Source organism: Mustela nivalis (genome assembly GCF_964662115.1).
Source record: "Mustela nivalis genome assembly, chromosome: X".
Classification (NCBI taxonomy): Eukaryota; Metazoa; Chordata; class Mammalia; order Carnivora; family Mustelidae; genus Mustela; species Mustela nivalis.
The window spans coordinates 108,009,092-108,024,775 of NC_139040.1; the positions used below are offsets into that span (position 1 = coordinate 108,009,092).

General features: G+C 39.3%; 1 long non-coding RNA gene and 2 pseudogenes across 4 annotated transcripts in view; 1 reads left to right on the plus strand and 2 right to left on the minus strand.

The window, feature by feature from the left end:
* The window catches only part of LOC309856574, a 30,883-nt gene that overhangs the window by 5,475 nt on the left and 9,724 nt on the right, over window positions 1–15,684 (plus strand). The gene's annotated exons all lie outside the window — the stretch shown is intronic.
* LOC309855863 (heterogeneous nuclear ribonucleoprotein A3 pseudogene) lies at window positions 2,536–4,021 on the minus strand (annotated as a pseudogene). The gene has a single exon. The product of its transcript is annotated as a heterogeneous nuclear ribonucleoprotein A3 pseudogene (transcript).
* Window positions 5,603–6,229, minus strand: LOC309856573 (translationally-controlled tumor protein pseudogene; annotated as a pseudogene). Its single transcript has one exon. The product of its transcript is annotated as a translationally-controlled tumor protein pseudogene (transcript).

Here is a 15,684-nt window from a genome sequence, read left to right on the forward strand (position 1 = left end):
GGTTATTTGTATTTTATTTTTTTTTTTTGAGAAAGAGAGTAAGCGAGAGAGAGAGAGAGAGAGAGACAGAGCACAAGTGGTGGAGAGAGGGAGAGGAGAGGGAGAAGACTCCCTAGTGAGCAGAGAGCCCTATGTGGGACTCGATCCCAGGACCCAGGATCATGACCTGAGCTGAAGGCAGAAGCTTAACCAATTGAACCACCCAGGTGTCCTGGTTACTTGTATTTTAATATAAATTTTAGAATTCTCTTGTTAAGTTTCACAAATTATAATGCTCGGATTTTAACTGGGTTGCTTTGAATTGATGTCTTTATAATATTAAGTCTTCTAAGCCAGGAATGTGGTATTATTTCTACTTTTATTTAGATCATATTTAATTTCTCTAAGCAGTGTTTGTTACATTTTCAGTCTGCAAGTATCACACATCTTTTGTCAGATTCTTTCATAGTTATTTTATATTTCTTGTGCCCCTGTAAAAGATATTTTTATAACTTCAGTTTCCAATTTTTCATTGCTACTATATAGAAATGTAATTATTTTCCGTACTGTTCTTATACTCTACAACTTACTGAACTCACTTATTAAAGTAACTTTTATGTTATTTCAGAAGATTTTTTTACATAGGAAAGTATATTATTTGTGAATAAAGACAGTTTTATTCTTCCCTTCCAATGTGGATGCCTTTTGCTTCTCTTACCTTCTTGCACTGGCTACAATGTCCAGTATAATTTTGAGCAGAATTGGTAAGGGGAAATATTCTTGCCTTGTTCCTGATGTTAGAGAGAAAGCATTCAGTCTTTCACCATTATGTATAAGGTTAGTTGCATTTTTTCATAGATGCCTTTTATGAGGTTATGAATGCTCCTTTCTATTCCTAGTTTGTTGAGAGTCTTTACTGATTACTTTTTTAAAAAAAGATTTTATTTATTTGAGAGAGAGAAAGCACGTGGCAAGAGTGGGTGGAGGGGCTGAGGGACAGGGAGAAGCAGATTCCCTGCTAAGCAGGTAACCAGATGTGGGGCTCAATCCCAGGACCCTGGGTTCATGACCTAAGCTGACATGAAATGCTTAACCTATTGAGCCACCCAGTTGTCCCTTAACTGATTACTTTTTTTTAAAAGATTTTATTTATTTATTTGACAGAGAGAGATTACAAGTAGGCAGAGAGGCAGGCAGAGAGAGAGAGGAGGAAGCAGGCTCCCTGCTGAGCAGAGAGCCCAATGCGGGACTCGATCCCAGGACCCTGAGATCATGACCTGAGCCGAAGGCAGCAGCTTAACCCACTGAGCCACCCAGGCACCCCAAATGATTACTTTTTAATATTAAACCAGCCTTGTATTCCTGGGTGAACCTAACTTGATCATGATTTATTATCCTTCTTATATATTACTGGATTCAATTTTCTATGGCAATCACAGGGCTTAACTATTACGTTTCCTGTTTTTGGTGATTATTGTCCTTCATTGCTTAATGACCAATGTTTTGAAAACTGTTGTTTCATAACTTTGTTCCTGTAAATCCAGACCCTATTACTCCATCTCAGCTAGAAACAGAAATCCAAATGATGGATTAACATAAACTCTAAAGGAATCATGGCAAAAATGATCTCTTTTAAGTCTGCAAATCAATCAAGGTGTATGTTTCCATACTAAGTCACAGCAGAGACTCAGGAACAGAATAAATGGAAATAAAAATCCAAGGCTCAGGAGACATCTTCAGGTTTGAGGAAGTTAGACTTTGATGGTGTTGTTAACACTTCTATTGGAAAAATAAATATCTAAGGAAAGTAGAAATAGCTTCTCTTCTGTTGGTATTATTTACATTTCTTTTTTTAATGTCATATTAGTCACCATACAGTACATCATTAGTTTTTGGTGTAATGTTCCACGGTTCGTTAGTTGCATATAACACCCAGTGCTCATCCCAACATGTGCCCTCAATATCCACCACCTGGCTACCCTATCCTCCCACCCCATCTCCCCTCTGAAACCCTCAGATTGTTTGTCGGGGTCCATAGTCTCTCATGGTTCATCTCCTTCTGTGATTTTTCCCCCTTCAGTTTTCCCTCCCTTTGCCTATTCTCCTCCGTGTTATTCCTTATGTTCCACTTATAAGTGAAACCACATGATAATTGTCTTTCTCTGCTTGACTTATTTCACTTAGCACAATCCCCTCCAGTCTATCCATGTCAAAGCAAATGGTGAGTACTCATCCTTTCTGATGGCTGAGTGATGTTCCATTGTATATATGGACCACATCTTCCTTATCCATTCATCTGTTGAAGGGCATCTCACCTCCTTCCACAGTTTGGCTATTGTGGACATTGCTGCTGTGAACATTGGGGTACATGTATTTCTTCTTTTCACTACATCTGTATCTTTGGGGTAAATACCCAGCAATGCAATTGCTAGGGTGTAGGGTAGCACCATTTTTAACATCTTGAGGAAGTCAAGGGTGGTATCGTATAGCTTAAAAGGCATTCAATATTCATGGAATTGCTCATTACAGAAATTCAACTTTTAAGATAAGTATACTTGTTACTGGTTTTTACATAAGCTCAAGAATAGTTCAACTTTGAGAATATATTCCAACTACTCCAATCTTTTTTTTTTTTGAAAAGTTAAAAATTCCTTGTTTTTTTATTGCTGGTACCACTACCACAATTTACAAGGCAATATACCTGATGTAATGAAAAGAAAAAGAAAAAGACAAAGCTACAACAGATAAAAGACCTCAGGAATGTACATCTAATTGCCACTACATTGCATTAAACAGTAGCTGCACTTTTTGCAAACTGTGGTTATGATAGCCCTGAACAAGAAGAGTTTCCTGTTTAAGCTGCAGTAACTTTTCTGACTATGGATCATCGTTCCTTTTGTGGCAGATATTTACAGTTCCTCTAATGCATTTGGGATGACTGTCTTAAAGTAACCTGAAGCTTTCCTGACAACTCCTCGCTCTCTCTCCTGCTAAGAACTGTAACCCTTTTCTTATGAAAAATTTTTAGAACCTTCTGCTACCATATGCACCACTTCCACCACCAGATCCATAACCACCACCATAGGGACTGCCTGGGCTTCTTCCACCAAAACTGCCCCCCTTCACAGGTCCGTAATTGAATTGCTGTTGTCCACTATAATTTCCAAAATCATTATAGTTCCCACCACCACCATAGTTACCACCTCCAAAATTTCCTCCTTCATTGTAACCACCATATCCTCCACCACCACCTCCATATCCACATCCTTGGTTTCCATATCCTGGTCCACTACCACCATAGCCTCCTCTACTACTATAACCAGGACCACCACCATAGTTGCCACTATTACCTCCAAATCCATTTTATCCACCAGCACCTCCTCCATAACTACCTCTGCTGCCAACATCTCCACCGCCATAGCCTCCTCTTCCACCAAAGTTTCCACCATGGCCAAAGTTACCACCACCTCCAAAGTTTTCTCCACAACCCATGAAGTTGCCAGATCCACCTCCACAACCTCTTTGTGATCCAGCAGACTGCAATTCTTGTTGAGAAAGCACCTTTTTCACTTCATAATTATGCCATTTTAATAGTGTGGTATTTCTGAACAACTATTTTATCAACTGTATCATGATGATGTATCAAAAGTTACAAAAGCAACTCCTCTCTTTTTTCCACTCTGTCTGTCTTCCATAACATTTATGGTTTCAATCTTGTCATACTTTTCAAAGTAGTCTCTCAAATTATATTCTTCTACATCTTCTTTAATACTACCAACAAAAATTTTCTTCACTGTTAGATGAGCACCGGGCTTTACAGAATCCTTGCTAGAAACAACTCTCTTTGGTTCCACTGCACGCCCATCAACCTTGTGTGGTTGATTGCTGCATCCACCTTTTCAACACAAGAGTAAGTCACAAAACCAAAACCCTTAGAACATTTTGTTTGGGGGTCTCTCATCACCACACAATCTGTAAGTGTACCCCATTTTTCAAAATGTTCTCTTAAACTACCATCTGTATTTTCAAAGCTCAAACCACCAATAAACAGTTTTTTCAACTGCTCTGGTTCCTTTGGATCATGGCCCTCCTCACCCTGGTGGCAGCAGTGATGGCTGGAGTTGGGCCAGGGCGACTGGGCAGTGGCTCTACCACCATTTTGAGACGGGGCTCACCTCTTTGAACTCAAGTTCAATATGGGACTGAGAGCCCAACTACTCCAATCTTTTTAAACTCCAAGGCAAAATTAAACCTCCCCGGCAAAAACTGTGGTTCCAGAAACATCTGATGTTTATAAACAGAAGCTTGTGTGTGAAGACCATCTCTCCCTAATTTGTTAGCAGTTCAATATTGCACTGACAGACTAACTGGAATGATCTATAAGCTAGAACTTAATTGTGTTGGCCAATGTAGCTACAGAATCACTCTCCTCGAGTATTCATTTTCTTTTCCGAAGGATTTGAATTTAATTTCACTTTTTAATGATGTATTCATTAATTCATATAATGGTGCTTTTAAAAAGGTCTTGAGATACGGTCTCAGGATCTACGTGGAAGGCTCAGGTCCAGCAGGAAGAAGACACAGCCACAATAGCTTCCTTTAGATACATTCTTCTTATCTCTGCAGTAACTCACTTTCCCCAAAGTGAACTGAGCTTCCTCTGAGAAGGTTGTATAAACCCTTTTCGCTTTCATCATACTTGACTGTTTTACTAGGCAAAGATCCAAGGGAAAGCTACCATCATAATTTTTTAAATTTACATTTAATCTCCTTTGAATAGAATGAAATCTCAGCCACTGGAGCACATTAATTAATATGGCACTTTATACACATGACAGTTGGAGATCTCCTGCTTCACATTTTCCATCAATGAGCTTTCCATTTTTCCAAAATGTAGTATTTATGAAGCAGCTAAATTTCTCTGCTCAAAAAACCATTAATAGAATGACAGCATACTTTAAAGAGGTATTTACAAGATTGCGTACTTTGAGCTATGGTTTCAGATTGACCTAAATTAAAATCTTGGCTTTATTACTTAACAGCTGTGTAAGTGCTTCAGTTTCCTCATTTGTTCAGTTTATTTTTTCCCTGAAGATTTATTTACCCATTTAAGAGAGAGAGAGAGAGCAAGGTGGTGGAAGGAGAGGGAGGGAGAGACAGAGATTCTCCAACAGACTCCCCACTGAGTGTGGAGTACTATGTAAGGCTTGACCCCACAACCTCAATGTCATGACCTGACCTCAAATCAAGAGTTAGTCACTCAACTGACTGAGCCACCTAGGCGCCATCCCCCCACCCATGCTTTTAGCTTAAATGCATTTTATTTGAAGATACCCTGACAAGCTTTTTTTTTTTCAAGATTTTATTTATTTATTTGACAGAGAGAGATCACAAGTAGGCAGAGAGGCAGGCAGAGAGAGAGGAGGAAGCAGGCTCCCTGCTGAGCTGAGAGCCCAATGCGGGGCTTGATCCCAGGACCCTTGGATCATGACCTGAGTCGAAGGCAGAGGCTTTAACCCACTGAGCCACCCAGGTGCCCCCTGACAAGTTTATTTTTTAATCTTTCTTTCTTTCTTTCTTTCTTTCTTTCTTTCTTTCTTTCTTTCTTTCTTTTATAAATCACTCCACTTGAGATAAATCAAGGTCAAAATAAATGAAGAGATCAAGATGACATCAGTTCCATTTGTCTAAGTCCTGGTGTCATGTGGATGAAGAGCAGCAGTCAGCGATGACAACAGGTGATACATCCAAAGTCATAGCCAAATTCATTAACATTTTTCCATTTCCACACCATTCTTAAAGAATATCCTGTGTGGGGTCCTGCCATCCTCAAAATAGTCCCACAGAGCAACCCTGCCCTCTCGGTCCATGTTTTCATCAGGAAAGAACTGGTAGTTTTTGCAGTTAGCAAGGATGTGCTTGATGTGTTCTGCAGCCCCTGTCATAAAAGGTTTTACTCTTTCTGGCTGCTGTTCTTCAAGTTTGCCTTTGACTGATTTGATGTAATCTTTGATGTGCTTCTTGTAGGCTTCTTTGGTGCAGCTGGTTTCCGTAAGTGATGGTTCAGGACAGTATCACCACCAGCGGTGACTGGGTTTTCTGTACCTTCACCCTCGGGGCCTCATGTGGAGACGTTTCCACCAATGTGCAAGTCATCAGTGTTGCCCTCTGTCCTCCTGACCATCCTCCCCTCCACCTCCAGGCACAGCCCCTGTGTCATCTCCCAGATCTTGTAGATGGTGGACAACATCTCATCCTAGCGGATGAGGTCCCAGGAGATGATCACGATGGTGGTTGGAGATAAAGGGTGATGGTGCTAGCTTAGCAGAGCCGGGAACTCTGAGCAGACGCGGTGCAGCCAGAGCAGTGCTTGCAAGAGGTTGTGGAGGGTGAAAAGAAAGCTCAGTTTCCTCATTCTTAAAAATGGTATATGAAAAAAAAAAAAGAAAAAAAATGGGATATGACTAGTATCTAACTCATGAGACCATAGAAATGAATAAATGGGTGCTCAGTTTTACAAGTTCATTCTATATTTTGAATACTAAACTTTTATTTGATATGTCATTTGCAAATATCTTCTCCCATTCAGTAGTTTGCTGGTTAGTTTTGTTGATTGTTTCCTTTGCCAAGCAAAAGCTTTTTATTTGATATAATCTCAATATTTTTGGGCTTTTGCTTTTGCTTTTGTTTTCCTTGCCTCAGGGGACCTATCTAGAAAAAAGTTGCTATAGCCAATGTCAGAGAAATTACTGTCTGTGTTCCCTTCTAGGATTTTTATAGTTTCAGGTCACACATTTAGGTCTTTAATCCATCTTGAGTTTATTTTGTGTATGGTGTAAGAAAGTGGTTCAGTTTCATTCTTTTGCATGTTGCTCTCCAGTTTTCCCAACACCATTTGTTGAGGATACTTTTTCCTGATACCACATTTTCTTTATCTGTGTCATCCAGTGATGGACATTTAGGTTGTTTCCATGTCTTGGCTATTGTAAATAATGTTACAGTGAACATGAAGGTACATCTATCTTTTCAAATTAGTGATTTTTTATTTTTTTTAATTTTTAAAAGATTTTATTTATTTGCCAGAGAGAGAGATCACAAGTAGACAGAGAGGCAGGTGGTGGTGGGGAGAACAGGCTCCCCGCTGAGCAGAGAGCCCAATGTGGGGCTCGATCCCAGGACCTTGAGATCATGACCTGAGCTGAAGGCAGAGGTTTAACCCACTGAGCCACCCAGGTGCTTTTTCAAAAAATGATTTTATTTATTTTTGTGAGAGAGAGAGGGAGCAGGAATAGTGGGGAGGGGCAGAGGGAGAAGCAGAGCGAGCTGGACACAGGGCTCTATTCCAGGACCCTGAGCCAGAGGCAGATGCTTAACTGAGCCATCCAGGGGCCTCTAAATTAGCACTTTTTAAAAAAAGATTTTATTCATTTATTTAACAGAGATCACAACTAGGCAGAGCAGCAGACAGAGAGAGGGGGAGAACAGGCTCCCTGCTGAGCAGAGAGCCTGATGCGGGGCTTGATCCCAGGACCCTTGGACCATGACCTTAGCTGAAGGCAGAGGCTTAACCCTCTGAGCCAACCAGGTGCCCCTAAATTAGCACTTTTTAAAAAAGATTTATTTATTTATTTTAGGGGGAAGAGACAGAAGGAGAGGGAGAGAGAGTCTTAAGCAGACTCCACACTGAACACAGAGCCTGATATGGGGCATGATCTCACAACTCTGAGATCACGACCTGAGCAGAAATCAAGAGTTGTATCCTTAATCCATTGCCACCGAGGCACCCCTGTTTTGTTTTGTTTTCAGACAAATACCTAGAAGTATAATTGCTGGACCCTGTGGTAGTTCTATTTTTAATTTTCTGGGGAAACTCCATACTGTTTTCCATAGTGGTTGTACCAACTTATATTTCAACCAACTGTGTACAAGGAGTCCCTTTTTCCCACATCATGGTCTATACTTGTTTTTTCATCCTTTTGATAATAGCCAGGTATGAGATGCTGTCTCTTTGTGGTTTAGATTTCCATTTTGAATAACCCTTCTTTACCGTAGAAATCACTTACTTCCTCACTGAGCCTATGAGGAGCCCAGAAAGATCTGTGTCACAAACTAGTATGTGATTGACATCCTTAAATTTTTTAGTGCACCAAAATTTACACAGAATATATTTACTTGAATGTGGCATTTACCCCCACAAGTATATGGGTCCAGAATTCTTCATGGGATTGGTGGCCTTTAAACTGTGTAGTATACTCAACTTTATATGCAGTAAATCTAATTTTATAAGGCCATCATTAACCTCCATACTGGCCATATAAAGAATCTTTCTAAGATTCATGGCAAAGACTGGAGTGTGGCTCTCAGTCCTTGAATAGCACAGTATATCCAAGTGTAAGTGAAATAAGTATAAATTGATATGGCCATCACTTACCCCCACCTTAACATATGACAAGGCCATAAATAACCAGGGACTTTGACTAGTACTTCTTCAGTTGTATAGTGTACCCAAATGTACAAGGATACATTTATTGTCATGCGACCATTATCTATCCCCACACTGAGCATATGAAGAGATTAGAAAGATCCATGGCATAGACTGGGATCACCACTTCTGTTTTGCAGTGTACTTAAAATATATACATTTAAAATACACATCTAATTTCATGTGGCCAACACAAACTTCCACACTGAATATATGATAGATCTAGAAAGATTCATGAGATAGATTATAATATTAATAGAATCCCTTAAACTGTGGAGTATGTTCACATTTACTTTTACGAGACTGTCACTAACTACACATTAACCACAGGAGGAGACCAGAAAGTTTCATGGTATACATAACATAAATGATACCAACTGAGTTGTGCACTGTAATTATCAGTATTTACCTCTATTTTGAGCATGTCAGGAATCAAGAAATAAACCTGGCATAGATTTTGATTTGAATGGCAACTTCTGGGTGTGCAGTACTCACAACTGAAGATGGAATAAGTCTTCGGTTATGGGGCCATTTTTACCTCCACAGTGAAGATATAAAGAGTCCAGAAAGGTCTCTGGATTGCTTCTCAGCCTTTTGGCTAAGATGAAGTGCAGAAAAATCTGTGGAACAGAACAGAATGTGAATGCCCCCCTTAAGTTGTGCAGTGCACCCAGCTATATACAGAATGCCTACTTTCACGTAGCCATCACTTACCTTCATGTTCAGTACATTAAAAATCAAGAATTTTAAATTAACTATAGACTGTACAGGGATTAGTACCCCTGGATCTGTAGTGTTTTCAACTATGTATAGACTAAGCATATTTTTATGTGTCATTCAGTAATTTGCATTCACAGATGAGTAGCTCTGAATCTTTTATGGTGTACACCATGGAAGAAAGAGCATCCCTTCAGTTATTAAGTGTAGTAAACTGTACATGGTATACCTCTTTCCAATATCTATCCATTCTTTCTTCTCTGAATCCCCAAGTTCAGATTCCCAGAGTTTTAGCCAGGTCAATAGACACCAAGATAAAGACAATAGTTCTCAGCCTCCATTGTAACTAAGTGCGGCTAGATAACTAAATTCTGGATCATGTGTTTAAGATATGGGAAACTCCCAGGAAGTGTCTGGCACTTCCTGGCAGAGAGAGAGAGAGGGAAGAAGGCTCCCTGTTGAGCAGAGAGCCTGATGTGGGACTCGATCCCAGGACCCTGAGATCACGACCTGAGCTGAAGGCAGAGGCTCAACCCACTGAGCCACCCAGATGCCCCCAGGAAGTGTCTTTAAAAGGAAGTAGACACTCTTCCTCCTCCCCTTTTCCTGCAAACTTGAATGAGAATGTGACAGTTGAGGCTAAGTCAGTCATTTTGGGACATGAGGCAGAAGCTATGTGTTGAGGATAATGGAGCAACAAACTGGAATGGGTTTGAACACTTAATGATTGTTGAGTCACTATACCAGCTCTGGACTGCTACTTTTGACTGCTGACTTGAAAGCTGACTTTCTTGGGACACCTGGATGGCTCAGTCCATTAAGCATCTGACTTCAGCTCAGGTCATGATCTTGGGGTCCTGCGATCCAGCCCTGAGTTGGGCTCCCTGTTCAATGCGGAATCTGCTTCTCACTTTCCCTCCATCCTTACCCCTACTCATGAGTGTTCTCTCACTTTCTCTCAAATAGATAAGTAAATAAAATCTTAAAAAAACAGAATGCTAACTTGCTTAAGCCATTAATTTAGGATATGAGTTACACAAGCATTCCAAATCCCGAGAGCAATGGTTTATTTTTGTGTCAATTTGGCTAGGCTACGGTGTCTAACTGTTTAACCAAATACTAACGAAGATGCTGCTGAAGGTATTTTTTAGATGAGGTTGACATTTAAATAACTAGACTTTGAGTAAAGTAGATTATTCTCCCTAATGTACGTGGGCCTCATCCAATCAGTTTAAGGTCTTAAGAGAAAAGACCACCTTGAGGAAGGAATGTTGTCTCCAGTTGGCCTTCCAACTTAAGACATTCATTTCTTTGTGGGATTTACAGCTTGTCAGCATGCCCTGCAGATTTAGAACCTTCTAGCTCCTGCAGCCATATGAGGAAACTGTTTGAAATCTCTCTAAGAAAGAAAGAAAGAAAGAAAGATCTATGTATCTATGTCTATGTCTATATATTTCTCTGAAGAAACCTAACTTATACACCAACTAATTCAGTTTCTAATTTATTTCAGTTTAGTATAGCCTGTTTTTACAGGATGATGGCAAATTTATAGACCACCAAATTTTTTTAATTATAATTTTTTATTATGTTAGTCACCATACAGTACATCATTAGTTTTCTTGATGTAGTGTTCCATGATTCTTTGTTTGCGTGTAACACCCAGTGCTCCATGCAATACATGTCCTCCTTAATACCCATCACCAGGTTCACCCATCCCCCCACCCCACCCCTCCGAAACCCTCAGTTTGTTTCCTGGGGTCCATAGACTGTCATGGTTTGTCTATCCCTCTGAATCCCCCTTCATTTTTCCCTTTATTCCCCTATGATCCTCTGCACTATTTCTTATGTTCCACGTATGAGTGAAACCATATAAAATTGTCTTTCTCTGACTTATTTCACTTAGCATAATCCCCTCCAGTTCCATCTATGTCAAAGCAAATGTTTGGTATTCATCCTTTCTGATGGCTGAGTAATATTCCATTATATCTATCGACCACATCTTTATCCATTCATCTGTTGAAGGGCATCTTGTCTCCTTCCATAGTTTGGCTATTGTGGACATTGCTGCTATGAACGTTGTGGTGCATATAGCTCTTCTTTTCACTACATATGCATTTTGGGGTAAATACCCAGTAGTGCAATTGTTGCATCATAAGGTAGCTCTATTTTTAACTTTTTGAGAAACGTCCATATTGTTTTCCAAAGTCGCTGTACCAACTTGCATTCCCACCAATAGTAGAAGAGGGTTCTCCTTTCATCAAAGCCTCTCCAACATTTGTTGTTTCTTGTCTTGTCAATTTTTGCCATTCTAACTGGTGTAGGGTGGTATCTCAATGTGGTTTTGATTTGCATTTCCCTGATGGCTAAGGCTATTGAACATTTTTTCATGTGTCTGTCAGCCATTTGTTTGTCTTCTTTGGAGAAGTGTCTGTTCATGTCTTCTTCCCATTTTTTGACTTCATTTCCTGTTTCTGGGATGTTAAGTTTGAGAAGTTCTTTATAGACCTTGGATGCCAGTCTTTTATCTATAGTGTCATTTGCAAATATCTTTTCCCTTTCTGTGGGTCGTCTCTTTGTTTTGCAACTGTTTCCTTTGTTCTGCAGAAGATTTTTTATCTTTTTTTAAAGGATTTTATTTATTTGTTTGACAAAGAGAGAGACAACAAGAACAGGAACACAAGCAGGGGGAGTAGGAGAGGGAAAGGCAGGCCTCCCATGGAGCAGGGAGCCTGACACAGAGCTCCATCCCAGGACCTGGAGATCAAAACCTGAGCCAAAGGCAGATGCCTAACGATTGAGCCACCCAGGCACCCCAGAAGCTTTTTATCTAGATGAAGTCCCAAAAGTTCATTTTCACTTTTGTTTCCCTTGCTTTTGGAGAAGTGTTTTGAAAGAAGTTGTTGTGGTTGATGTTGAAAAGGTTACTGCCTATGGTCTCCTCTAGGATTTTGTTGGATTCCTGCCTCACATTGAGATCATTGATCAATTTTTAGTTTATCTTTATGTAGAGTGTAAGAGAATGGCCAAGTTCCACTCTTCTGTATATAGCTATCCAATTTTTCCAGCAACACTTATTGAAGAGACTGTCTTTTTTCCCATTGGCTATTTTTTCCTTCTTTGTTGATTAGGTGACTATAAAGTTGAGGGTCCATTTCTGGGCTCTCTATTCTGTTCCATTGATCTATGTGTCTGGTTTTGTGCCAATACCATGCTGTCTTGGTGATCATAGCTTTGTAATAGAGCTTGAAATCAGGCAGCGTAATGCTCCCAGTTTTGTTTCTCTTTTTCAATATTCCCTTGGCTATTCAGGGTCTTTTCTAGTTCCATACAATTGGATTGTATATTCCAGCACTTTGAAAAATGCCACTGGCATTTTGATGAGAATGGCATTGAAAGTATAGAATGCTCTGGGAACACTGAATGTTGTAGAAACCAATAGTGTGACTTTTGAACAAGCCATTTTATAGCTCCAAAATTAGGCACAAATAGGTAATAATTAGGTAGTAATAACCTACATTTATCACAGAAGTGCTTTGAGAAAAAAAACAGTTGTGTTGTTCGGAAAACAAGTAAAGGAATTTATGGAAATCCTTTTAAGGTGAGTGGGTGGCTCAGATGTTTAAACAACCAACTCTTGATTTCAGCTCAGGTCATGATAACAGGGTTGTGAGACTGAACCCTGCATTGGGCTCTGCACTGAGCATAAAGCCTGCTTAAGATTCTCTCTCTCCCCCTCTTTCTCTGCCCCTCCCCGCTGTGCACATGCATAATCTTTCTGTCTTAAAAAAAAAAAGAAAAAGAAAATCCTCTTAAAAATTATAAAGTACTTAATAAATGTAAGACCACTATTTATTATATTATATTATATTATATTATATTATATTATATTATATTATATTTATTTGACAGAGATAGTGAGAGAGGAAACACAAGCAGGGGGAGTAGGTGAGGGAGAAGCAGGCTTCCAGCCGAGCAGGGAGCCCAATGCGGGGCTCAATCTCAGGATCCTGGGATCATTACCTGAACCAAAGGCAGACACCCAACGACTGAGCCACCCAGGTGCCCCAAGACCACTATTTTTGACATTGAAAACAAGTTACTTGTCAACTGTCAGGTAAAACAACTTATTAAGCAGCTACAAAAGCATATTTTGTAGCTTGTAAAGAGCAATTACTCTACTTTTAAGTGCTTCAATCAAATGTGGAAAAGTATGTTTGCAAAATTCCATTCATAACTGGGGTATTTTGTCTTGTTACAGGATCTAAGAGAACAGGGAATTGGTATACTGGGTGCTCATGCCCAGATGCCCACCATCACAATTTTAAGGGATTTGGAGGTCTTGTCAAAATTGTATACCAAGGTGCATGCCTTCTTCACTCTACCTGGATCTCGTCATCCAAAGTTCACTAGCTAGAGAAGCATCCCTTGTCCTTTACTTGAATTGGAGCCTATGTTTCAGGACTGCTCCTATGACTTCCCTTTGTTATAAACAACTACTGTAAAAAAAAAAAAAGAATTCTTCTCTTGTATGATGTATTCCACATACATAATTATCAATATTTGGAGTTTTGCAGGGCACCTGGGTGGCTCAGTCAATTGAGCATCAGCTCAGGTCATGATCTCAGCATTGTGGAATCAAACCCCACATTGGGCTCCATGCTCAGTGAGGAGTCTGCTTCTCTCCTTCTCCCTCTGCTCTTTCCCCATTATCTCTATTTCTTGCTCTAAAATAAATAAACAAATCTTTAAAAACATATTTGGAGTTTTACCTCACTGTCTTTGTTGCATCTCCAAACTCCTTTTATTACAGGGTTTTAATTACCTCTGTCTATTGGGATTCCAACCCTCCCTAACACAAACCATCTCCAAACATCCTTTTTGTTTGCCTTACTTGTTTCTGCTGCATAAATATCTTCATTGTTTTTATTAAGTCTTCCTTGCTGTGCACCCTTCCCACCTTAGAACTTATTATGCCTTCATCACACTAAATCTCTTATTCCCTGGAATATATCACCCTTTGGCAACCCTCTTGGGTCTATGTCTTTTTTCTTGCCTCTACATGTTTTGGATCACTGTAATATATTTCAAGAAGAATCTCTTTTACTGGAGAAATCTGAGTTTCACCTTTCTTAATCTTAGGTGTAATCTTAGGTCACTCTTGCTCTTCAGGCTGTTCTTGCCCTTGGACAAAGGTCAAAGCTACCTCTTGAAAAGCAGTATTCTGAACAAATTGGCAATAATTTTGAAAATTAAGTTTTTAAAAAAATAGGTAACAGACACACATGGTACAAAAGCAGGGAAAGTTCCCTAGGTACCCAATTCCTTTCTCCGCAGGTAATGAAAACAACTAGTTTCATCTGAATTCTTCCAGAGATATTCTTGCATTTAAAACCCACCCCCCCCCCAGTATTCATGATAAGTTGTGTTATACACAACTGATAAATTATTGAATACTACAACTGAGACGAATTATGTACTATAAGTTGGGTAAATAAATTTAAATTTAAAAAAAGAAAACACACACATACATAAGGTTGGAAGAATAAATATTGCTAAAAAGTCTATACTACCTAAAGCAATCTACACATTTAATGCAATCTCTATCAAAATACCAACAGTATTTTACACAGAACTATAACAAGGAAACCTAAAATTTATGTGTAACCACAAAAGTCCCCAATTAGCCAAAGCAATTCTGAAAAAAAAAAAAAACCACGAAGTTGGAGGCATCACAATTCTGGACTTCAAGTTATATTACAAAGCTGTAGTCATCAAAACAGTAGGGTACTGGCACCAACAGACACATAGATCCATGGAATGAAACAGAAAACCCACAAATAAACCCACAATTATGTGGTCAATTTATATTTGACAACATAGGAAAGAACATCCAATAGGGAAAAGACAGTCTCTTCAACAGATGGTGTTGGGAAAACTGGACAGCAACATGCAAAAGAAGGAAATTGGACAACTTTCCAACACCGCACACAAAAATAAACTCAAAGTGGATTAAAAACCTCATTATGAGATGTGAAATCATTAATGTCCTAGAGGAGAGCACATGTAGTAATGTCTCTGACATCACCCATAGCAACATTTCTCTACATATGCCTCTTGAGTCAAGGGAAATAAGAGCCAAAATAAATTATTAGGAAGACATCAAAATAAAAAGCTTCAGCACAGTGAAAGAAACAATCAGCAAAACTAAAAGGAAACCTAAAGAATGGAAGAACATATCTGCAAATGACATATCTAATCAAGGGTTGGTATCCCATAGCTATAAAAACTCAACACCCCAAAACTAAATAATCTAATTAAAAATGGGCAGAAGACCTGAACAGACATTTTTTCCAAATAAGACATCCATATGGTCAACAGACACATGAAAAGATGCTCATCATCACTGACCATCAAGGAGATGCAAATCAAAACTACAATGCTGTATCACTTTATACCTGTCAGAATGACTAAAATCAACAACACAAGAAACAACAGGTGTTGATGAG